This window comes from Ornithodoros turicata, chromosome 1 (assembly GCF_037126465.1).
Source record: "Ornithodoros turicata isolate Travis chromosome 1, ASM3712646v1, whole genome shotgun sequence".
Classification (NCBI taxonomy): domain Eukaryota; kingdom Metazoa; phylum Arthropoda; class Arachnida; order Ixodida; family Argasidae; genus Ornithodoros; species Ornithodoros turicata.
Window position 1 is genome coordinate 86564034 of NC_088201.1, and position 24108 is coordinate 86588141.

The 24108-nt window shown below is 44.4% G+C and overlaps 1 long non-coding RNA gene across 1 annotated transcript; it reads left to right on the forward strand.

Annotated features, from left to right (window-relative positions):
- The first annotated feature begins 1434 nt into the window (after positions 1-1434).
- On the forward strand, positions 1435-23816 carry LOC135365749 (uncharacterized). The gene is made up of 2 exons (XR_010413920.1): positions 1435-1520; positions 23666-23816. It is a non-coding gene; the product is annotated as an uncharacterized LOC135365749 (long non-coding RNA).
- The last annotated feature ends 292 nt before the right edge of the window (positions 23817-24108 follow it).

A 24108-nucleotide genomic window follows, 5' to 3' on the forward strand; every position in this document is an offset into this window, starting at 1 on the left:
TCTTGGTGCATTATGGCCTACGTCGCTCGTGCGCCAGAAGAACCTGCACCATCACCACCACGGCATGAGGCGGCACGGTGCACCTTCACCCTCTCACATTGGGGATGAAGGAAATACGCGTCTCCGAAGATGCGCAATGAATAAAATAAAGAAAAAACGGTGTTCCTTCACGAATATTTTTTGCGGACGATCTACCGAACGGATTTTTGTTCTGAAAACGGCTACGATATCAGGTGACCGAAAGGAACAGATGTTCTCATGGGGACAACTTCGTAGCTTTTATAATTAAAACGTTTATTGGAAGTTAATTAAGACATTGTCTTAGGAGTTTGCTAATGCCCTCCTAAGGAGTGCCCTTCAGCATATGCTATATTGCAATTGATTTCATCTCGGAAAAAGTAGTATACAGGGTGTCCCAGAAAACGTGTCACTGAATTATAATTAAAAAACTACGCCACCTAGAATCATGTGGTAAACGGCATTTGTTCTTACTAGGTTTTCGCCACCTCCTGATGTGAATGTCATGCATCGTAAGTTTAATTATGTAAATATTTGCGAACTGAACTCGGAAATTTGCCAAGTAAAGGTCACTTTTTTACCCCACCAATATCCAGAGCGTGCCGAATTCACTCAAAAATTCATGATAATTGACAGTGATATTCACAAGCTATCCCATCAAAAAATAGCCGAACATCATGTTTTTCGGAGCGCCGGGCCATAACGCGCTACGACTTTTTGAGCGCAATCGCTGTCAGTCCGAGGAAAGGAGGTTCCAAATCCAGCCACAAAGTGACAGTAGAAAAAGTGACAGTTCAAGTCGGACGCGATAAGCCATGCCAGTGTTATCTCTTTCTGCAGTGCCCGTGTGGGCTAGGTTTCTAACCCCCTTTCGTCGGACTGACAACGATGGCGCTGAAAAATGTGTCGCTCGCTAGCTCCGTAGAGCATGATGTTCGGCTATTTTTTCTGATGGGATAGTCCCTGAATATCACTGTCAATTACCATTAACTTGAGTAGATTAGACACGCTCTTCACACTGATGGGGTAAAAAAGTGACCTTTAGTTGACAAATTTCGGACTTTAGTTCGCAAAAATTTTCCTAATTAAACTTACATTACACGACATTCACGTCAGGAGGTGGCAAAAACCTAGTAAGAATAAATGCCGTTGACCGCGTGATACTAGGTGGTGTAGTTTTTTTTATTATAATGACACGTTTTCTGGGACACCCTGTATATATATTTAAAAAATATGTTCACACTTTGCTTGGACACCCTGTATATAGATAAGCTTGCCGCTCTCCCAATGGTGGTCTTGAACAAGAGAAATGGGGCACATTCTATTCATGGACATTGTTTAGGGACATAACTATTGAATTCCCTTTCGCAGTTGTAGCCCTCATGCTTTTGGCGATGGTAGCGATGAAAGATAATATGGACGCCGAGTACGACCCATCACTTTATCCTGAATTCTACGACTACAACTTCGGTCTCAAGCCCTGCAGCATGGAAGGCGAAATGGTGATCTCTCTTTATTTTTAGCATTCGCGGCAGCGGGAAAACTTAAAAGGAGCGAAAAGTGAATATGAACCCATCGAAATGTTATGTTCATCTGAAAGCTTGTAAAATAGAATCTGTATTTTAGGACCGTATTCTAGGCATGTGTCGTCGAGTTCCCCGTTCCTGTTAGTTTCTTGCAAGTCAGTTCACTTCTAGGGGATGTAGCCTGTCACGTACAGTTCGGTGATTTTGAGGGGTGATGTCTTTCTATTTTTACCTTTTCATCGTTACAGTTTTCTTTCTCCTTTCATTCATTTCATTTCCTTTGTGGGAGTAGCAGAATTCGTCAGGTGACAAATTCAATATCTTCCGGGTTTTTTTTTCTATAATCAAACTCAAACTCATGTAATGTTAAAACGTGCAAAAAAAAAAAAACTCCCTTGCAAGAGCCATATGTTTTAAGGAATTTCAAAGATTGCATGTCGAGGGTGCTGGTGAGAAACCGTGAGTCTTGCAACCATTTCGTCACCGTGCCATCTGTCGAAGACGCATGCAACGCGAGCTCCCGCTCGCAAATCCGGCAAAAACAAAAGCAGATGTGGGCACCTGGGACCTGATTCTTCGTAGACATTGTAGCACCTTCCGAACCTGAGTGCACTATAACTCCGCATTTTCAAACCACGTGCAAACAGAGCTTCTGTTCGTGCGATAGCATCGCCGGAAAGTATGTGCGTCGCGGCAGAACCATCTGAATTTTCCACAGAATCACCGGAGTCGACGCCGTCCTCATTATGAGCTGATTGTGTCGGGAACACGGGCTGGTGAGTGAAATTAACATGTATCAGGAGAAGTACTTGTGTGAGACGAAACAAACGCGATGTCTTTTCGTAGTTCAGGTGTTCATGCGGGAAGTGCAATCCAATGCATACCGTGAACCCGACTTTGTGTTGCTGTCAGGAAGAGAAAAGTCCTGTAAAAAGCAGGTGAACAACTTCATCACCACCAAGGAAGACACCGACATCATGCAAGTTTAGCGCACATACACCCAAGCAAGGAGTATGAGAACATAGGGTAAGGTGGTGCAAGATGAGACAGAAATTTGCAATTGAATATGGAATTTTTATTTTTCGTGTTTAAAAAATAAAACTAGCCATAGGCAGATTCCGAGAGTTCTGGAGCTTCTAATCTGTAAATCAGAACGGATGTAGCCGGTTCTAAAATAAACACACAACCAAAAAATAAAAAAATGCAGATTGTCTGCTCTTGCCCCAACCCTTGGGGCAAGACGAGACATCACTTGGGGCAAGATGAGACACGAAGTAGTAATGGACTATACAAATTGGTTTTTGCAATCCAAGCAGCTTCACACCGCCCACATGACGTGCAATAAAACTACACAGCACCCGGTGCTATTTCCCTCTACCGTCCTTTGCAAACAAGGCACCGCCAGTCTGATGTGTCGCTGGTCGCTCGCTTTTGAGTGCGCCTCTGCTTTGCTGGAAATATCCCAGGAAACGGGAAAATTTGCTGGGAAGTACTAGGCTATATGCAAAAAAGAAATATCTGAGGAACAAGCATAAGGCTACCTTAGTTGACTTCTCAGTTTCTAATTTACATTTAATTTAAATTGTATTAAACTTAAATTACATTAAATTGTCGCGTCTTGCCACGTACATATCACCTGATTGATTATTTTATCTGTTAAACACCGGGTAACCAGGAATGCCCGTATTTTGCATATATAAAGATCAATGAATAAAGAATGAGGATGTTGACTTACATTGACAGAATAATCGTGCGAGAGGCTATTGCACAGATGACAAGAATAAAGGACTACAGAAAATCGCGCATTTTTTGCGGGACTTTACATTCTAGGCAGAAGTAGTCGATTTTTTTTTTCTCGTCACCACAAACATCAATCCTGATGATACTCATGTGCAATAAAGCGGACATGCAGAGCCACTTATGAGTAAAGTTTCAAGCGCATGGAGCAACGGCTATGTGCGACAGGCGGCGTGGATCCCAAAATGTCACGTCTTGCCCTGTGTATCATCTTGCCCCACCTCACCCTACGTGGCAGCGACTTGAACAACTGAGTTTTAGAAATTCGTCTTTGCTTTTATTTTGACGTTGTTCGATTACATGCTCATTGAGCGCAATGGTGGAAAAAGCTTGATATCTGTAGGAAATTCCGTTGTGTCTCTTATTGGCAGTGCACGAGATAGATATGAGGTGCTCTGGGGGAAGACACCATTGAAAGATTCTCCCTGCTTCAGTTGTGCATGCTGTTAGGGAAGTTTTCCCATCATATATCTATAATGGTTTTGCAGTTCCAGACTCATAGAACTATAAGTAGACACTGATGCCAGCACATTTGCATTTCTTGATTGTTGCAAGTTTATTTTCTCATTGATTTTCTGTTTTATTTTCAAACGGCTGCACGACATTATAAATTATTATAATTAATTTGTGACTGGACCGTTAAGTAGCTTTGTAAGTGTATCTGAATATTTGTTTGTACTCATTCCTTGTATAGCATGGCGGCTAGAAGATTAGATACATTTTAATCAGTGCAGTTAGGTGAACTAAGTTAACTTTTTAGATATTTGATAATATCAGGTGGAAGTAAAGGCAAAATAAACAGTGCTGGGCCATTCTAGCCGAAACCAGTCAGAGTTGTAGCTCGACCCCTTTCGATTTTGCTGAACAAATTCTGTGCATTCCCTTAGGCGTGTGTACGTAGAATACGAACGGTTTTTTTTTTTTTTTTAAGATTTTGCTTTCTTGAACGCTGAGAGCCCCGCGAACTCCCGGCTGTCGGACAGGAAACACGGAAAAGTGTTGTTCGGTCTGAGCGCCCTTCTCTCACGTACAGATGATATTTCTGCGCCTTCCTTGCCTGGTGTTAGAGAAGAAGGGTCTATCTGGTACGCGAAGGACATATGGAACGAGAACAAATCTGGTCACGTGGTAAGAGCTCGCGAACGGAGTGCGTTTTGGGCCAAATTTAAGATTACTTTTTGGCAAGTTAGCATTCTCGCAGGAGCCCGAGATAATTTATATCCATTAACTACTGCATGGAGATCACTTTCAACCGAAAATGTCAAGCTGATCTGTGTTCATTGTTTAAATCAGTAATCGAGAACATCGACAATTCGTAAAACAATGTCACTTTTGAGACTGACTTTTCGCATACCTGAGGTTGTCTAGGATGTGAAAAAAGGCGTGCCATTTGTAGAACAGACCCTCTCCTATAACATATAAAAAACTACAAGTATTATTTTTTGGAACAAGAAAAAAAAAATCGTCCGTACATTCACATCCCGCCCTGCCAGGCACCGCTACCGTCTTTGAATCATTTCTGCATTGATATTTTCTTTCTACTATTTTATTTCTATTTTCCTGCGTTAGTTAACCATCAATATTTGCACAGAATCGAATTTCTACAATATTGTCGCTACAGGACATGACACTATTCTCAAAATAATGTATTGTACTGTCGTGCCCCCCTTGTCCTGAAGGCCGAAAAAAATTATGGCATTATGAACACTGCCTTCCTTTCTACAGAGGTGACTGTTTCACCGACGTGCATTTGAGTAGATCAAATAGGCTCAAAATCAGGGTGTCGAACAACAAAAATACGGGTTGGGTTGGGTTTGGGTTTGGGTTCGGGTTCACGGTGCTTGGATTTTGTCTCGGCTCAGTAAGGGTTCGGCCACGCAAAAAATCGAACCGGTTGAAAGCTTCCATTTTACATCTCCCATAAAAGTGCTTTTATCAGCAAATGCGTGTCTAGTAGCTTACTGCTGCTGTCTGCATTGACATTTTTAGTGACCAAGTACTCCCTTTTGTAAGAGAAAGGATAACTGTATGAACACTTGCAAGTAGCATCTACGCTGATGATGCGATGTAGTCACGCTACTTTCTGTTCTCGAAATATCTTTTTTTCACACGCGTAGTGCCGGCAAGATACACTCAAGAGCAGCCTAATAGCAGGGGCAGCATTTAGTGTACTTACCGGCACACTGCATTCGCAGCGTGAACCGATCTGAAACCGTACTGAAGCATGTCGAAAATAAGTCTGCCAGCCTAGCTCTGTTCGGGCTCACAGCAGTGCACAAGTTAATCCACGACACGAAGGCAATGTGTTACGACACAATTGCACTACCAGTAAGCAGAACTACATTTACTTTTCAAACGACGACCAATCAAACAGGCACCGTCCTCCTTCTCCACTTCTCATATTTCTGACTTTTAATTCTTACTGCTTACGTGCACAGGGAAATGTAGGGCGCTTGCTTAATCACGTATTCGTCCTATAGAGCTACACAACCGGCCTACCCCATTCCCGCTTCATTCGACCGCGTGGCACTTGCCGCGGCGCTCACGAGGACAACTGCGCTTCAGTAAGTTAAAAAACATGCTGAAAGCATATTTACTATACGTCCTCGTTACTTCTAGGTGAAAATTTGTAAAATCCATGATATGGAGACCGGTGTGTACTCGTTGGGGGGTTGCGAGACACTTGAGCTCTTATGCTGACTTTGATGACCGACCCGTTTCTTTGCAAACCGGTTACCGCTATTATTTTTTCTGGTGCTGCTCCGGTTAGGGTTCAACAGTGTCATAAAAATTTCGGTTCGGGCTCGTTTCCGGTAAGAATAACAGTTCGGGTACAGTTTTCGATTCGGGTTCGACACCCTGCTCGCAATAATGGTACCTCCTGGTATCATGTATGGGACGTGCCACACTGTGCCTCCTCATCAGTACTTGTCCTTCCAAACGCACGTCTTCGGTGGAGTGCCACAACAGATACACACTCTTCAAATTGTCTTTCATCCAAAGGAACAGTTGTGAAGGGGCCAGGGTATGTCCACTGAATGGTCGCTATAAGCTAGCCATAGCAGCCAACCTTTTAACGGTACCGCCCACGCCGTCGCATGGTCCCTTACCGTGAGATGAGGCAACAAAGTGCCACCTAGCGTCTATGCCGATGTCATGCTTGTGAGGCAAAGATTTGCATTTTTTTTCTCCTGTTTTTGTATTACGACGCAGCACCATCAGAGAAATAACAATTTTTTTTCTGACGTGAGGGAACTGCGCCTTAAGTTGGTCAATAAATAAGCTCTGGACAGTGTCGTGAGTCAGGCAATCTGAAACGATGACGAAGCTGTTATGAATTAACGATTGTGAGTTCTCAGTGGAGCTCTTGCGGTAAACAACTATGGTATGAATTGTTGCTTGTGTCTCATTCCACTAGAATGACTGTGGAGTACTCCGCGCCGCGAAGTTATAGTTTTCAGCGAAATCCATCATTACAATTGCAACGGTCTCTTGCTGTGACGATTTGAGGTCTTGAAGGAATTTCGCTAGCGCCTTAGCCACAAAGTGATGCCACTTCAGGCTTTCTAAGTCTTCCACAAATCGCGTGCAGAACTCGTCTCGTGGTAGGATGATTGTGGATAGTACGAGCCGCCTCCCGGGCATCCATTGCTTGAATTCCAAAGCATCTTTTAAAAGGCCAAAACGGGATGTGAAAGCGCTGAATGTTTTCCGCAGCGCATCTTTTCCGGGACACTGGCGGCACTTCCTTCTAAAGTTCGGTTCACACTAATGGGTTCCAATGCATGCGCGCGGCTGCGTGCGTATGCCTTGGTATTCCTCTTCTGCTTCGGCCTGGAGCGCGGTCTATGACTGCCATACACGGGGCAACGCACAGGATGCCTACTATGGCAACCCGCACGCGCACGCATTCGAACGCAATAGCGTGAACCGGGCTTCATGCAACCTTGGCTTTCTGTATCACAGGCTGTTTTTTCAATAAGGCTTTTGAAGTCGTCTGATATACCGGATGCATGCAAGAGACGCTTAACATTCTTGTGGTGCATACAGACACGGATCGCATGTGTACTAGGGGCACCAGCTAGTAGGAGGTCGCAGGGAAGGGGATGTTGAAAATCCTACTTGTCGTACAGCAGGATCCTGTTTCGATAATACATAAGCCACCCTGAGGTTCGTCAGCATTATCCTCTTTTATTCTCCTTGCTGGAGCTCTTTTTTTCCGGGAAGTGAGTAGGAGATGTTGTCATCCATGTAGAAGTCTCTTATGGTGCTTTTGACACTCTCACTGATTGAACGACGTTGTTGCTCCCCCAAAACACAATCATTCTCTCTTAGTCTCACTGCTTTCTGCGCCATTCATTCATGGGCTTTAAAGTATTTCATTACCTGTCCACGGCTCCATGACCTAGGTGCTAGCTTCTTCTCGAGATCTCTTTCTGACCTTTTTCTTTCGATTGTGGCAGCAACAGTTTGTAATCCTTCGCCAAGCTGTTCTCCTCATACACCGAGTCGATGTCCAGTGTCTTCCTCAAGTGTCACTGAAACGCCTTTCTGATATTTTGTATCTTCTTTTGGGCATATCCTCAACCGTGAAGGGAGGCAGGCGGTACCTGTGATGTTTCGCTTGTAGTAAATATTGCATGTCGGACACATACGGTTACCAGGGGCAAGCAGCGGGCACATAACAACAAAGTCACGTGAGATTACGTACGTCCCGCAGCATTTCTTCTTGTGCACTGTGAATGAGTCACCAATGCTAAGCACGCATTGGATGTGAAGGTGTTGTGGCACCCCTAAGGGCCACAAGAACAGGGTTCACGAAAGGGCAGCAGAGCTCTGAAAGGTACAGCGAATGAACGTTTGCAATCGTGCAATCCCCACCGTATATCGCAGATCAAATAATGTAGAACGTACAACGTCATATTAGAGGCTATCGGTGTCTAGCTAACACGTGGGATTCCTGACATTGGAATCTCTACGTCGGGCTGCTTGCTTGGAAGAACCAGCGGGCTATCTGACAGCAAGGTGATTCCACCGAAAATCAGCCAAGCATGGAACCCCGACATCGCCGATCTCACCGTAAAAAAAAATATGTGTTACCACATCGCAAATGATGAAAAAAGACCATAAAAGAAACTTCCATATTATAATCGTTCTTGAGGGAGAGGAGGAGGAGAAAGAAATGCGGTGTATTGGCGCCTGGTCGTTTCGGTCTACTTTGAGCGCTTCCCAAGCGGCAGCGGTGGGCCGCACGGCAGTTATTTTTTTTATGCTTATCCTCTGGCAGGCGGACAATGGATTGACGGCTTCTTACTGTTCCGGCGCAAAGAGCCACTATTTGAAAAAATGCCAAACTTGGGTGAGAGCGTTAAAATGGCTTCATTTTGAAGCGTTCTGCCGCGCAGCCGACTTGTCGCACATACATGTAACACACACCGTTGTGTTCGCCGTTAAAAGCTCTTTCTGTTGGTATCAAAATGATCATCATTTCTTCAGCGCATCGCATCCATATTGCCCTGAACACAGAAGCGGTTTCATAAAATTGGCAGATTTAGCACGCTTCTGACCCAAAAACTCCACCAAAAACATGCCTCGATTTTTTGCAGAAATCCTTTCCCCGCACACTCACAAAAAATCGTGATTCGTTCTTTATCGTGCTTCACGTGGCGATTTTTTAAATGAACGCAGGGTACGCGCCCTATGGGGTCGCCTGCCGGGAACACCCCAGCGCTGAATTCGTGCGCGCGCTGACCGAAAGCGGTTGATATCTGTAAAATAATTTTAGGAGACAACGTGAACAATTTCACGTTGCGCTTCGTATTGTGGCCTATATGCGTTTGGAAAAAGCGTTTGGACACTTCCTGGGTGACCTTGCACTTCGACAGCAGTCGACGTCAAAGCTGTGGGAACGTGCACCCGTTCTTCAACCCACGCCCTTGGAGCCCTATGTCACGTGTTCACATGACCGAAATGACAATTTTGACTCAAAAAGTGTATGTGTACTTCCAATTCATTCCCCCTTACCTGCACCGCTCGGACAACAGCACAACCTCGTCACCTACGCTTCGCGTCTTTAGGTTCGATCTGTGTGTGAGAGTTGTTTTCATCGCCTGTGATACCTTCTTCTGAAAAGAATGAGTTCGGTGCACAACAGTGAACGTGTTTACTGTGCAGACTATTGCCGTCGACACAAGAAGAATGTTCTACGTACAAAGGACTTCCTATATGTGTCTAGCATCGGTATGAAAGCCCTGAAATCTGCTCTTGGTGCCGAGAGGACAGCGAATGCACGCGAATCGGACATGATCTGCAGAAACTGTTTTGTTCACCTAAAGACTTTGATGCAATCAGAGGAAGTGACAACATCAGTGTCGTCTGGAAGCAACGGCGATTATGTGCCTTTCGCAACGCCCGACGAAACTATTGGAGGAATTAACGAGCTCATACAAAGACAAGGGATCGACGTGACACCAGTGAGGAAACGTAAAAAGCCTTCAACGCGGTATCTGAAGAAAAAGCAGATGGAAATCAGTGAAGCAGTTAACGTGAAGACGCGCCGACAGATCGAGAGGGCTTTTGACGTTTCGCTTCCTGGGATGTCAAGTTCCAGCAAAAGGCTGAGTGAGGAGCTGCTTCGGAACATCAGAACAGCCTACGAAGAAAGCAAGTCACAGTAAGTACGCTGCCAGATTCTCACCCTGCTTCATTCCTTCATGTCAGAGCGGGACATACAGCAAGTCATTCCAGAAGCAACGCCGTATATGATTCGCAAGTCGAAGTGACTGTATTGCAGAGAAGCATGTGTGGGCAACACCTGACCCCTACGAAAGGGGTCACCTGAAGGAAGAGGACTTGCTAGCAGCGATGAGCTTCTACACCGTGGATGAGCTGGACTGCTCCGTCCAGAGCCCAAGAGCAAGAGACGTCGTACAAGTAAAGGAAGGGGGACAGAAGACGACTAAAGCAAAACGTTATATGACCTGTTCTATCCGCGAAGCGTATAGGAAATTTAAAACAAAATACCCTGATGTGAAGCTCAACCTAAGCAAGTTCTACTCAATTCCACCGATATGGGTCAGTGTAAGTCCCTGCAGGGAAGAATGCGTGTGTACATATTGCGCAAAATTTGAATTGACAGCGGCCCCTAGTAGCACGCATTGTTGCCGTGACGTTGAAGCAACATTACAAATGTTGTCCAATGTGGCGGAACGTTTTGCAACATTCGTTAACGTTATTATAATATTACCAAAAGCGGGCCAATGTTACTATCCATTTTACGATGTTCCTGCAACGTGGCAGTGCAATGCTCCCCCGTTGTTGCTAGGGAACAGTGTCTGAATGTTCCTCAGTCACCTTCGAGCAACATTACTCATTCAAGCACCTGACCGTAACATATAGTCGCGCAATATTTTGCAAGACAGCTGTGAACATGTTACTTCAAACACAGCGCGAACGTGGGTAATGTCCCCTTTATAGTTTGTTCCCAGCAACGATGCTGGAGAACATTTCCACAACGTTGAGACAGCGTCCCAGTAATATTTTTGCAACACAAATACAATCTTCCATCCGCATCCGCAACAGATGTCAAGCTAAAGCAAAATACAGATAGTCATGTCACCAGTGTAAATATGTATGTCGTTATCGTTTATCTTACTGTTGTCGTTGTATATTCAGAATTTTATCTGTGTTGTCCTACGAAGTTAATCAAGTAAAATGTGTGCACGTGTACGCGTGTATGCAGTTACTTTGAAGTATCCTCCGCTTTCGGCGCGCACACGAATTCGGCGCGGGGGGGTTCCCTGCAGGCGACCCCGTTGGGTGCGTATCCTGCGTTCATTTAAAAAATCGCTGCGTGAAGCACGGTCACGAAAGAATCACGATTTTTTGTGGGTGTGCGGGGAAAGGATTTCTGCGTAACATATAAAAAAAATCGAGGCATGTTTTTGGTGGAGTTTTTAGGTCAGAAGCGTGCTAAATCTGCCAATTTTATGAAACCACTTCTGTGTTCAGGGCAATATGGATGCGATGCGCTGATGAAATGATGATGGTTTTGATACCAACAGAAAGAGCTTTTAACGAACACAACGGTGTGTGTTACATGTCTGTGCGACAAGTGGGCTGCGCGGCAGAACGCTTTAAACTGAAGCCATTTTAACGCTCTCACCCAAGTTTAGCATTTTTTCAAATAGTGGCTCTTAGCGCCAAAACAGTAAGAAGCCATCAATCCATTGTCCGCCTGCCAGAGGATAAGCATAAAAAAAAAACTGCCGTGCGGCCCACCGCTGCCGCTTGGGAAGCGCTCAAAGTAGGCCGAAACGACCAGGCGCCAATACACCACATTTCTTTCCCCTCCTCTCCCTCGAGAACGGTTATAATATGGAAGTTTCTTTTATGGTCTTTTTTCATCATTTGCGATGTGGTAACACGTATTTTTTTTACGGTGAGATCGGCGATGTCGAGGTTCCATGCTTGGCAGATTTTCGGTGGAATCACCCAGCAGAAAAAGAAAAAAAAAAAAAAGAAAGAAAGAAACTACGCCACGAAAGCCGCACCCAGTTGTCGAATGAGCAGCTGAGTGTGATGACGAAAATAGAATATTTTTTTCTTGATCAAGAAAAAAAGAACACCTGTAATTTTTTTCATGTGTTATCGGAGAGGGTGTGTTCGACAAATGGCACGACTTTTTTCACTTCCTAGACGACCTCAGGTATACGAAAAGGCTGTCTCAGAAGTGACATTTCTTACGAATTGTCAATCTTCTCGATTACCAATTTAAACAATCGACACATATCAGCTTGATATTTTTCCTTGAAAGTGATCATACAGTAGGTAATGAGGATAAATCTCGCCCTTGCGAGAATGCGAACTTGCCAAAAATAAATCGTAAATTTGGCCCAAAATGCGCTCCATTGTCGAGCTCTCCCCACGTCGCCAGATTTGTTGTCGTTCCATATGTCATTCGGTAAGCTAGATAGACCCTTCATCTCTAACACTAGCCATAGAAAGCGCACAAATGTCGTCTGTACCTGGTAGGATGGCGCCGGAATAAAGAACACTTTTTCTTCCTTGGGCGAGTTTGTGGAGCTCTCAGTGTTCAAGAAAACCAAATCTTTAAAAAAAAAGTTACATACACACGCCTCAGGGAATGTACACAACCTTTTTTTTTTTAAGAAATCGAAAGGGGTTAAGCTACAACACTGGCTGGTTTCAGCTAGATTGGCCCTGCACACCTAGAAATGAACTTCACCGCATAGCCAACAGATATCGTTGTCTGCCCTGATATGTTGAAAACGGGATGCGTACGCCATTTTTGTGGCAATTGTGAGCAGCATAAGTGTCCCAAAAAATGCGCACGATTTCCGTTTTCAACAGGGCAGATAACAATATCATTCGAGAAGATGGTTAGTTAGGAGCGTGCTCTGAGGTGAAGTTCACTTTAAGATTGTGCTACAAAATGCCAAAATAATTTATGTAATAATAATTCTCTGGAATTCTTTTCTTTGCACTTGTAATTTTTTGGCCGTTAAATATGCTGATACTTTTCCACGCAGTAAAACCATTTAATAATCAAACTATCTTGAACAGTCCCTGCGAATAACTGCACCCATATCCGTTTCTTTTTTTCGTTTTTGCATCAGTTGTCTGATTCTGTGTCTGAGATACTCCAACCAAATAGACCCAACAATCCTGCAAATAGAAACTACACAAAATAAAGTACTTTAGTTTACACAATTTACACAACGGTCTTGTCAAAACATTTAATTCAAATAATTACATCGCTGAAGCAACAACATTTTGTCACATACTCAAAATATACCTAAACACACAAGGTTTTCATTTCTATTGTTCAAGACGCTTCCGGAGAAGACGGCAGTTTCAGCCTCTCTTATGCTTTGCAATACTTCACACAGATCTAATACCTGAAACAAAGTAACCAAGAGAAATATAAACGGGTTTGTCTTCTTCTGTTTAGGTTAGCAAACATGGTGTGTTATCAGTTATCTTCTCTTGTATTCCTTTGTTGACGAAAAGAATAGAGGAATAAAAAGGTAGCACAACTGTCATCTTCATGAAGCTGTGAGCTTCTCTTCAGTCTACGAGGGAAACATCTTTACAAAAGCGGGAAATCTCAATCGAGTAAAATTTCACACTGGATGTTAGCACTCTGTGTGTAGTTTCTGTCCACAAGTAGGAGTACAAGTTTTCCCGCCCAAATTAACCCTCAGGGGAAGCATATTGTGAGAAAAGCTGTAGCACCGGCGAAAAATGATGTATTCTTGCTTTCGCCTCCTGTTCTGTTTTCTTCTCTTTCTCTCTCTTCTTTATTTCTGCCAGGAAGCCGCCACTTTTGGACAAAAGAAATATACTTTGGAAATAAAAAATGCATAGACATTTCATCGTTCGTTGGGTACTTGGCAGGGAAAGTACAGAACAAAGTATACTTTTTCAAGGATACTATAGTTTCAACAAGCTCTCGATTGGTGACAGTTGCTACATATACGATCCTCCCAGCTGTTCTGTACAATGCCTTTCCAAAAGAACTGGGGATATTCCGATCGTTGCAATGGCTTCCTCGTCACGAGATAACCTAGTTGAACGTGCAGGCTCTATCCCAAATGTCAGCGATTCCTCGTCTTCATCCCACAACAATGCTGTTGTCGAGCTTTCCCGTGATCCCCAAAATGTTGGATCTCCCATGTGCCTGCGTACTATACGTGACGGGAATCGTTCCCAATAGCCATAACACAGGGCCCACTAGAAGTCGCTCAACCACCCCCAGAACATCTGTTCTGTATACCAAAATCTGTGGTTTAATCAATAAACGGGATTATCTTTGCTCCGTCATCGACTCATGCGATGCGGACATTATCATCCTTACTGAAACCTGGCTATCAGCTAAAATATGTAACTCTGAACTCTGTTCCTGTTGTAAACACTGCACTATATATCGTTCTGATAGACCTAGCAGATCTGGTGGCGGGGAATTGATTGCAGTGTCAAATAGTCTTGCCTCCTCTCCCGCACATATAGATTGCAATCTTGAAACCCTGCGGCTAACTGCTGCTTGCTTACGCAAGCCCGTAATTCTTGGCATTTGTTATGGTCCTGCTTCAGAGAATAGGTTTTTCGTTAACGAGCTGTATGACGCATTAAACATTATAAACGTACGTTTTCCTAGTACACCCTTGTTCTTGCTGGGCGACTTCAACTTTCCAGCTATACTTTGGAGCTCGCCTTCGCCTCACGTATGTGTTAGCTCTGGTGACGCTGCTCATTTCATTAATCTATGTCACGACTTTAACTTGACCCAGTTAGTTACTGCATCAACTCGAATAGTTGGAGGGGGTCCAAATATTCTTGACCTTGTCCTCACATCCCACCCCGCTTTGGTGTCTCATATTTTGTACCTGCCTGCCTTAAGCGACCATGATATGCACTTTTTCATCAACCTGCCATGTGTTTCCCGAGTGAGGCATAACAAAATCACCCGCAATTACAAGAGGGCTAATTTCGACATCATCAATCTCGAATTAGGCAGTTTTTAGACAATTTCATCCATGAGTTCTGCGATCGCCTGCTTCAAGAGAACTGGACCTTATTTACAAATAAGGTTAATGACCTTGTTGATCAATTCATCCCTCTCACAACAATTGTAACCATGCCTGAATCTCCATGGTTCAATCGCACCATCAGGCGATTAAGAAATCGAAAAAGGAGGCTTTTCAAAACCTCACGGCGTTCGCGAACTCAACCCAGCTGGTTGCGCTACAAGATAGCCGCTACAAAACTGCCATCAAGGACACAAAGCTTACCTTCTTCTCTTCAACTCTATCGCAGTTATTAACAATCCGAAGCAATTCCGGAACGTTGTCAATAAACAGGTGCCCTCCTCCTTATCTTTAACGGATGATAACGGTGCGGCTGATCACCAACTCGACACGATCACGTTTAAAAAATCCTGAAACACGCGCCTGCGTTAGGATATCCATCCCCGAATTTTGATATACAAATGATCCGAAACTGAAAAAGCGCGCCTGAGGAGCGCATCATCTTCGCCAACGGAGGCTTATCTGGGCGGGGAGGCGCTTTATCTGGCCCGCAGGTCGGTACCTACTCCAATCATCTCCATCGCTCCAAATCACGTCGCCCTCTGACGTGAAATGAGGGCTCCCTGCGTTCCAGGTCGCCGCGGTTTCGGCTCATTTGTCTATCAAAATTCGGGGGCGAATACATTCACGCACGTTCATGTTTCTGGATTTTTTAAATGTGGATTGACTTTCAACTCTCTCATTCTGACCTCCCGTTTTTAATCGAAATGCCCTAATTAAAAAGTTCATTAATGACTTTAGGTAACTAGCATCTTGTAGTTGCATACTTTCTTCGATAGGATGTCAGCCTGGCCGTAGAACGCAACAGCAAAAACGACATATACTGCTCTCATAGCTTTTCTAAAAAAATTCTGTAACGGTTAACACACACACACACACACAAAACACTATGTATATGTTCCCTCACATAGCCAGAATGCGGCGTTAAGTATTTCCCATTAGAATGTTTCGAACACATGACTGTTTTTCTGCAATAACAGTATCTTGTTCGAGATATCCGTGAATCCCAACCTCAAACCTTTTCGTCTGCTTACCGTCGATCGATTGATGAGCTTTCCCTATGGTCAAGTGGCGCAAATGCCATCATAAGTGACCACTCATCGAGTCATCAACAAGTAACTATCAGGTGGTAAAAAGATCAAACGAATGGTATACTGATGTTTGGTCATGTTTTCGCCAGGGCCGGCGCCTCCAAGAAGAATAGACAACCTTCTGAGTGCTGTTGGCATACTCCACCAAAGCTTGGGTCTCACAGGAATTAGGAGTTGCTGTTGTTGTCTACCCCCTTCTTCCATTTTTCCAGCCACATGACGGCTTCTCCTACAAAGCGTTTGAGAAAACGAAAATGCTAGCAGCATTCGCGGACACCCGTCCCATCGGCGCGCTTTTATGCTATGGTGGAAGGCGGCCTTGCAGTGGAAAATTGCGCTTATGCCAATTAACAGCGAAAGGGAATACAAATTTCAAGATGTCATCGTCTAACACGGATTTAAACACCATCGGAACACCATGTAAAGAAACCCTGGAAACATAAAAGGTGCTAACAGGATATAAGTCTAGTGCACCCTAGCCAAATGAACATTAATGCATTGCGCCTATGAGGTTTCGTGGATTTTTGCACAGGTTTAGAGTCGACACCAAGAGCGTGGACTATTCTTTCGGATAGTAAGTCAGCCTTGGAGGCCCTGGCATCGTATTCGCCCAAAGTTATCAACGACATCTACACGGAAATACTGTCGCAAATACTGCACGCCATACTGTCGTCTCTAGGTCACAGTGTGGTTCCAGTGGATTCCGGGCCACGTTGGTATCTTGGGGAATGCCCTCGCCGATCCTGCGGCCAGGTGTACTCGTGCAGCTGGGTCTGTCACTTCTGTCCGCCTTACCCCGTCTGTCTGCCGGCTAGCCATTCACCGATACTGCACAAATAGCTCTCAGGCCTTTTTCCAAGACGCTGCCAGGACGAACCCTTTTCTGCGCTCGATTGGCCCTACGATGACCCACACACTGGCCGCCACCCCATGGAGGAAGAGCCCTTGCTCCACAGGCTTCGACCGACTGAATGTGGCGCGGACTTCACTGCTCCTCTTTAAGATGGGCCACCTTTCGTCACCCAACTGCCCCACCTGTCATGTTGAAGGAGACATCCCGCACTTGCTGCTCAACTGCACCCGTTACCGCCAACATCGTCTTCTCCTACGGTCGCGCGTCGCTCGACTCAGGAATTCGGACTTTTCCCTAGCTACGCAGCATAGTCAGGTGACAAAGACACTTGCTCAGTTCCTGCTGATCTGTGGCCTTCTGGATGAACTGTGATCAATTTCGCGTTTGTTTTCCTTTTTGTTTGTTTATTTATCTTTTTGTCCGTCTTTCTTTTTCTTTTTTTCCCTTTCTTTCCTGGGAATAGCAAGTCGCCGTAGCGCAGCCTAACCTTTCTCTCCTATGTTTACACTATGATTTTTCAAGACAGTCAAATTATTAAAATGTCATCTCCTATTTTGAGTCAGTATGTTCTCCAGGCCATATGCCAACCGCAGCACGACTTGTAACTGTTTACCCTGATGCAAAGATGTCACCGCGACGCGATTCCTTTCCTATAGGCGCTCCACGGACTAAGTCCGAGTATTATCGTAATACCCATGACGTTCTTTATACAAACGTGATAATTCTACACTTTATATCGTTTTGAGATTATACAATTTGATAAAATTGCCCGTGTGCCCCATCACTGTCAGGGGCGGATCTAACCCACGCTTGGGGCAGGGGAGGCGTAGTTTCATTGTCGAAGCGCCTAATAGGGGTGGGGAAAAACTGTGTAACCTAGCGTTTCGGGGAGCATTTCGGGGGGAAGGGGGCCACTGACCAGAGTGCACGTCTCGGAGACGATTTTGTCGAATGCGACCTCTCGGGGTGCAACAGGAGAAACAGGAACGCCTTGGCATCATGATTATTTAATAAAGCGGTTTCGCACGCTTCAAAGGGCTCTAGTACTGGCTTTCCGAACTTTCCGGTTGCCTCTGTTACAGCCGCAGTAGGACGGCATGGCATAAACCGTTGATGATATCTCGTCGGCACCATGATACAAGTCGTTTCAGCCGCTTAGGACATTTTTGATTGTATTCTTATTTGTCATGATATTAAGCACCGAAGATGATGAATTTGCCATTTTGCCATGACAAGTGCAGTTCTGGAAACAATTTTGTCCAACGCGCCCTCTGTGGTGCAACAAGGGAAATAAGTACGAGGCTGAAACTCCGTGATCATAATTTCACATATACACTTTACAAAATCAGCTTAGGAGATCTTCGACATCATTCCTATATATCAGATGATATTAAGCCCCAAATTTGATCGAACTCGTCAATTTGCCTTCGAGAGTGCCGTTTTGGAGGCGATTTTGTCAAACGTGACCTCCTAGGATGTAACAGGATAAACCGGCACGTGGCTCAAATTCCGTGATCTTAATTTCGCATATACCTATTATTCAACTTATCAGTCAACTTAGGACATATTTGATATTATTATTGTATCAAATGATATTACGCGCCGAAGCTGATAAAATTGGCTATTTGACCCTGACGAGTGCCGTCTTCCAAGCCATTTTGTCAAACGCGACCCCTCAGGGTGCAACAGGGGAAAGAGGTCCGAGGTTTAAACTCCGTGATCTCAATTTCACATATACATATTACGGAATCAACTTAGGGCATATTTGGTATCGTATGTAAGTTGGTGAAATTGAGGAAGATCGTCGCATCACTCTGCCTGATTAACAAGCAACTAAAATGATAACAGGAAAACTATTCTGCTTCGCCGTTGTCTCGCTGCGTTTTCCCTCTGTGTTCCACGTCTTCCATGTTATGAAAAGTAGCGGTAGCGGAGAAAGAATCTTCTGCTACCCATATTTGTAGGAGAAATACCTTTTCCGTTACCAATTTAAAATGTAGCTAGATCGCTACTCCGCTACTGAAAAATGTTGCGAATACGGCGAAGTAAGTTTGGGGAACTCACTCAATCGTTAGCGTACTCTCTGTCGAGTGTCACTGAAATATACCGTGTGACTGCACACGAATGACACTTAGCGCAAGTATCACTAAATTAGTACACTATCACGAAAGAAAGGGATACATTTACGCTTACGTCTAACCTTACCCTTACTAAGCGTAAATTTCGACAAAATGGCTGACGCCGTATCCGTCAACCTCTGTTTTATTCCTAGTACCCGTAAACGCGCCAACGCGGCATCGAACGAGACAGCGTCGCACGATGTAGTGGGACGTTGCTTGAACAGCTGTGATTCTCCAAGCTATCTCCGCGCTACAAATTCATATGCGTACACCTATTGTCCACCGTGCTGCTGCCTTATGCGTGATGATCATCTACGAGCAGATCATTTTGTTATAGGTGAGACTCTTTTCGCTCTCCTTTTTCTCGGATGTGGGTTTCTCGCCGTTGAAGCATCTGTGTTAACGACTCCTCAATCCGTTCTTGTAATAGGAGTTCGAATGATTATTGTGTTGACAGGAAGCAAATGGATTTTCTGACTTGTAAAAAGCGGTCACGGTTTTCGATAACGTGGTGCAGGTGGTGGTCGTGCTGCTGCAAAACACGTGTGGAACGCCACTTCTTAGAGACCTAAAATGATTTATGCGTTTGACAATACTCAGCTAAATGTTATTTTAAACGACTAGAGTGTTTCCAGTATAGTAAGTGGTTATTGGAGTTCATGTTACGTTTATGGTTATTTCATTTAAGCGGCCTGGGCGGAGATGGACTCACGTCTGGCAAAGAGCACCTTATCGGCATGATTTATTTCGGCGTTACCATATTTACGAGATTAGCTTTCCCATTTAAACACTAGAAACAGTATCAGTCCCGCGGTATATACCGCTGCACAGACACGTGCACCCATTTGACAATACCACAGAGCACATGAATGACATGATAAAATGATTTACGCTTGTAACAAAATTCAGTTCGATGTTATTTAAGGGACGAGAAAGATTTCAGTATGGTATGTTTGGCAGTCCATGTTACGTCTGTGACCATTTCATGTAGGAGGTCTCTGTGGAGATGACTCAGGTCTGGCGAAGGACACCTTATCTGCATCATTTATTATGGCGCTAGCATATTTTCGAGATTAGCTTTCTCATTCAAATACAGTATCATACCTTTGGAATCAACTGTTGAACAGGCATGCGTAGCCATTTGTCAATACCAGCCAGCACATTATTTTGCGCTTCTGACAATAAACTTATATGTCCAGCACCTCCAGGAACAGGACACGCTCTTCGTGGTCATGCTGCACTGCATAAGACCCGGCATGCACCCTCAGCTTAGGTCGTGCTCCTAAAATTTGTACTGTGCGACACATTGTGGAGAGAAGTACACAAGACTCTACTCCGTCACGCATGTACACCAGTACAACCCACCTGTAAAGATGACTTGTAAGTTGTGAATACTTCATGAATAATGATGCGTTGCTCGATAAATGCAACGTCTGAATACGCTGAACTATACTTCAGTCGTTATAGATAATTAGTTTATTACATGTCTGCAATAGATTTCTTTTTGTGTGTACCTCGATGCCTCATCCTGTGATATGTTCCTGTGTTCCTATGTTCTATGTTCCATATCCTGTGCTCATGAAATGTTTTTACATTATAAACGTCATTTAATCCAATTACTAGCTCATATAGCTAGTCTACAATTTATATTTTGTTCTGTTGAAATGTTGTGAAGATGCACAAATGCCATTTCATATTAGTCTAAAATATTGCAGGTATTGTAATCTGTTGGGCTCTTTCCTCCAATAAAGTGGAATTATTTGGTGAAGTTTTGTTGTATTATGGTTTAGATGCGTGCTACTTACGCTGTGGGAAATACTTCCATGAATTCAGATGTTCTGGTTTAAATGAGATAGCGGCGTACGCGGGGTATGGTGAGAGGATGAACCCGGTTCAAGTGATGCACACGTGCTTCCTATTTTTCTTTTGACCGTCGCAAGAACTCTTGTACAGGGTGTCGACCTTTACTATAGAAGCAATTTTTAAACATAGAAAAATCACTATTTCCCAGTTTTAACCAATGGCGATGTACTCTACGCCTAAAGGCCCACGTTTAGAGGGCACAGCCAAGCTTCTGTGTCGATGCATTAATTAACTTTCGTTAATTAACTTTTTTTAATTATCAACGATAGAAGATGCGGGAGAGGGAAAACACTGTCTCAGGGGGGACAGATTGCATGGGGACAGATTGGTGCGACAGCTGTTTCCCACCCCCATACACAGGAAATGAAAACGGGAGCGCTTCTACTTGAGCGTCGAAGAATGACCACCAGAGCACCTTATTTCCAGGCCCTTTCCTCGCCTCTGCCTGCTTTTTTTGCCAACTGCCTCAATTTTTGTTCTGAAAACGGTAACGTTACCAGTGACCCCAAGGGATGTTCTCATTGGGTCAGTCTTCTATCGTTGATAATTAAAAAGTTAATTAACGAAGGTTAATTAATGCATCGTCACAGAAGCTTGCCTGAGCCATCTTAAGGTGGGCGTTTAGGCGTAGAGTACATTGCCATTGGTTAAAACTGGGAAAAAGTGATTTTTCTAGTTTTAAAAATTACTTCTATAGTTACGGTTGACACCCGGTATATTACTTGATTTGCGCAAGAACGTGCCTTTTATATCTGTTATTCACGTGATGGATGCGTTTGTCTGCGTCATACGATTTTGCAGTGCAGTACGCCTACCTATTGTGGCGTACTTGACTGTCAACTGCAACGTCTTTTGGACGAGCAACAATCTATGCCTATACCATGGATATCGTTTAAGCGATAACATATAAAAGTGAACGGGCTTCCCTGCGTATACATGCTTTGTGCACCTATGTGGTACTGCTGACGAGTCTCGGATGATACGAACTCTTTTTTCATGCCGTGTGAGATTCGTATCATCGAGATCCTGCTGTAGCAGCAGTTCTTTTTTTCCTATGAAACGGTTTCGCATCGTATGCCGTCTTTGCACACACAATTGCACCCCCAGAATGCCGCACAGTACGCATCATATCTGGAAACCTTAGGCGCCGCGTGATGTCAGCGTCCCTTGAGCACGCAACAGCTGCAATGCAAAATGGACAGGCAATCCGATTTTCCGGCTACTGCTCTGGAGCTGCTTTGTGATGCTTTTGGCAATCGGGAACCACATACCCGTTTCCAGAACCGCCGCCGTAAAACCGCATTGCGGGCCATTTCAGAATTGCAGCCATTGCCTGTACAAGGACCGTGAGGTCACGTGACGTCTAAGGTACTCAGGTTTGACGCATACTATGTGGTATTTTTGGGTACAGTAAGCGGTATTATAAGGGTAGCCAAACAGCCCATAGAATAACTGGTATCAAACGCCGCTTAAAATAAGGGTAAAAAATGTGACGTTTTTTACCCTTACTATCCGTCATCCTAGTATGCGTAAGGTGTTGACCCTTAGAATATGGGTCAAAAATTTGATGATTTTTGACACGTACTATCCGGTTTATTTGTGAGAGGGTACGTGGAACGTGGGGGGGAGGGGATATGTTTATTTAAAAAAAAACAGGTAGCAGGAGAGGTGTAACAGGTGTATTATATTCTCGCCGAAGTGTGCATATATACTTCAATCTGAGCGAGCTTGATCATGCTGACAAAGGCCGGGTGACACAATATCTAGCTTATCATTGATAAGGTTAATTGAAGCTTGATCATGCTGTATAATAAGTTATCTATCATACAGCATGATCAAGCTTTGTCGATAGTATGGTCGAGGGGTAAAGTCTCCGTGCGACGATCGAACGTGATGCCCGAACGTGGCGTGACGACCATCACGTGACGAAAACCAGCTTATTAACACGTTCTGTATCAACATAAAAACACAAACACGAACATGAAACACAAACATATTGCATTAGATCGATTTTAGCACCCGATGACACCAGAAATTGAGAGAGGGGTCAGGATATCCAGATTCCCCACTAAATCCGCCCCTGCTTCGCATGAATAGGCACTACGTCTGTGTCTCCTAAGCCTCTATGAATAAGATTCCTGGTGCCGCTGTGAAGCTCGAGGGGTCTCTGCTCATTCTCACCTGCTTTCCTCATCATCTTTCAAGCCATCACCCAAAACATGTTTGAGTGAACTAGCCTTGGCACAAAAACGGACCCTTCGAAGGTGGTGGTGGGGATAATGTTGGGTAGACCCTTTACTAGTAGACAGTAGTAAGTGAGACCATTTAATATAAAAATTCGGTTAAGGTTATAAAACACACTGCATATTTTGCCTCTTGTGTCATTCTTGCAAAGCTATCCGTCTTGTATGATCGTGCGAACCAAATGGACACTGGGACCTCGTCAGGCAAGCAGCCTTTGGTCACGCGACCCATCCAGAAGTACTCGAGAAAGAAAGAAAGAATTTGAATTGCGAAAAAGTCGGTCGCATATTTTCAGACCACAGCTTTCTCGTCGGTGCCCATTTCTTGGGAACACGGAACCGTAATACAAAGTTGAATATGCGAAAGGACAAGCGACGACAAGCGTTGAGCCATCCCCTATCGCTTCCAAAAATGCTATCTGTCACCCTATTCTGAGGCATCCTCCTGACAAGTAGCACATGGGAGCTCGCTTCATCATCACTAGGCCTTCCAGTAAGTTGTGTCCTCGAAGAGCGTCCTCAAAGTCTTTTGCTTCTTTCCATAGTGCGTCGAGAGCAAGACGGGCGGTCCTTTCTGCTGCACAGGCACGTGCGCCCACCTTGTGAGTGAAGGGGAGACCCAGAGAGGAATATGCGCCGCCAACACAGAGAGCGCCTAATACAACTGTGTGTTCCAATAAAGTTCCCTCACCCTCACACGCTTGCTGGGTACATGGCTTCAACTGGAAGCACCTTCAAGAGGGTGCTTCCGGACACAATGCGTACTGATTTCACATTCCATTGTCTACAGGCAATTAATTCCAATGAAAAGTCATGATACCTGTCGTTTTCGGAAGCCGCACTTCAAGGGCGTAGAACTTTAACCTCCCGGACGGCTCAAGTGGCAGTAGCTGGGGCAATGTAGCAACTTATTTGTATCAGGGTGTCAGGAAGAAAAGCGTGTCAAAGGCAGAAACAACTAAGAAACAGACACAAACCACATCATCTC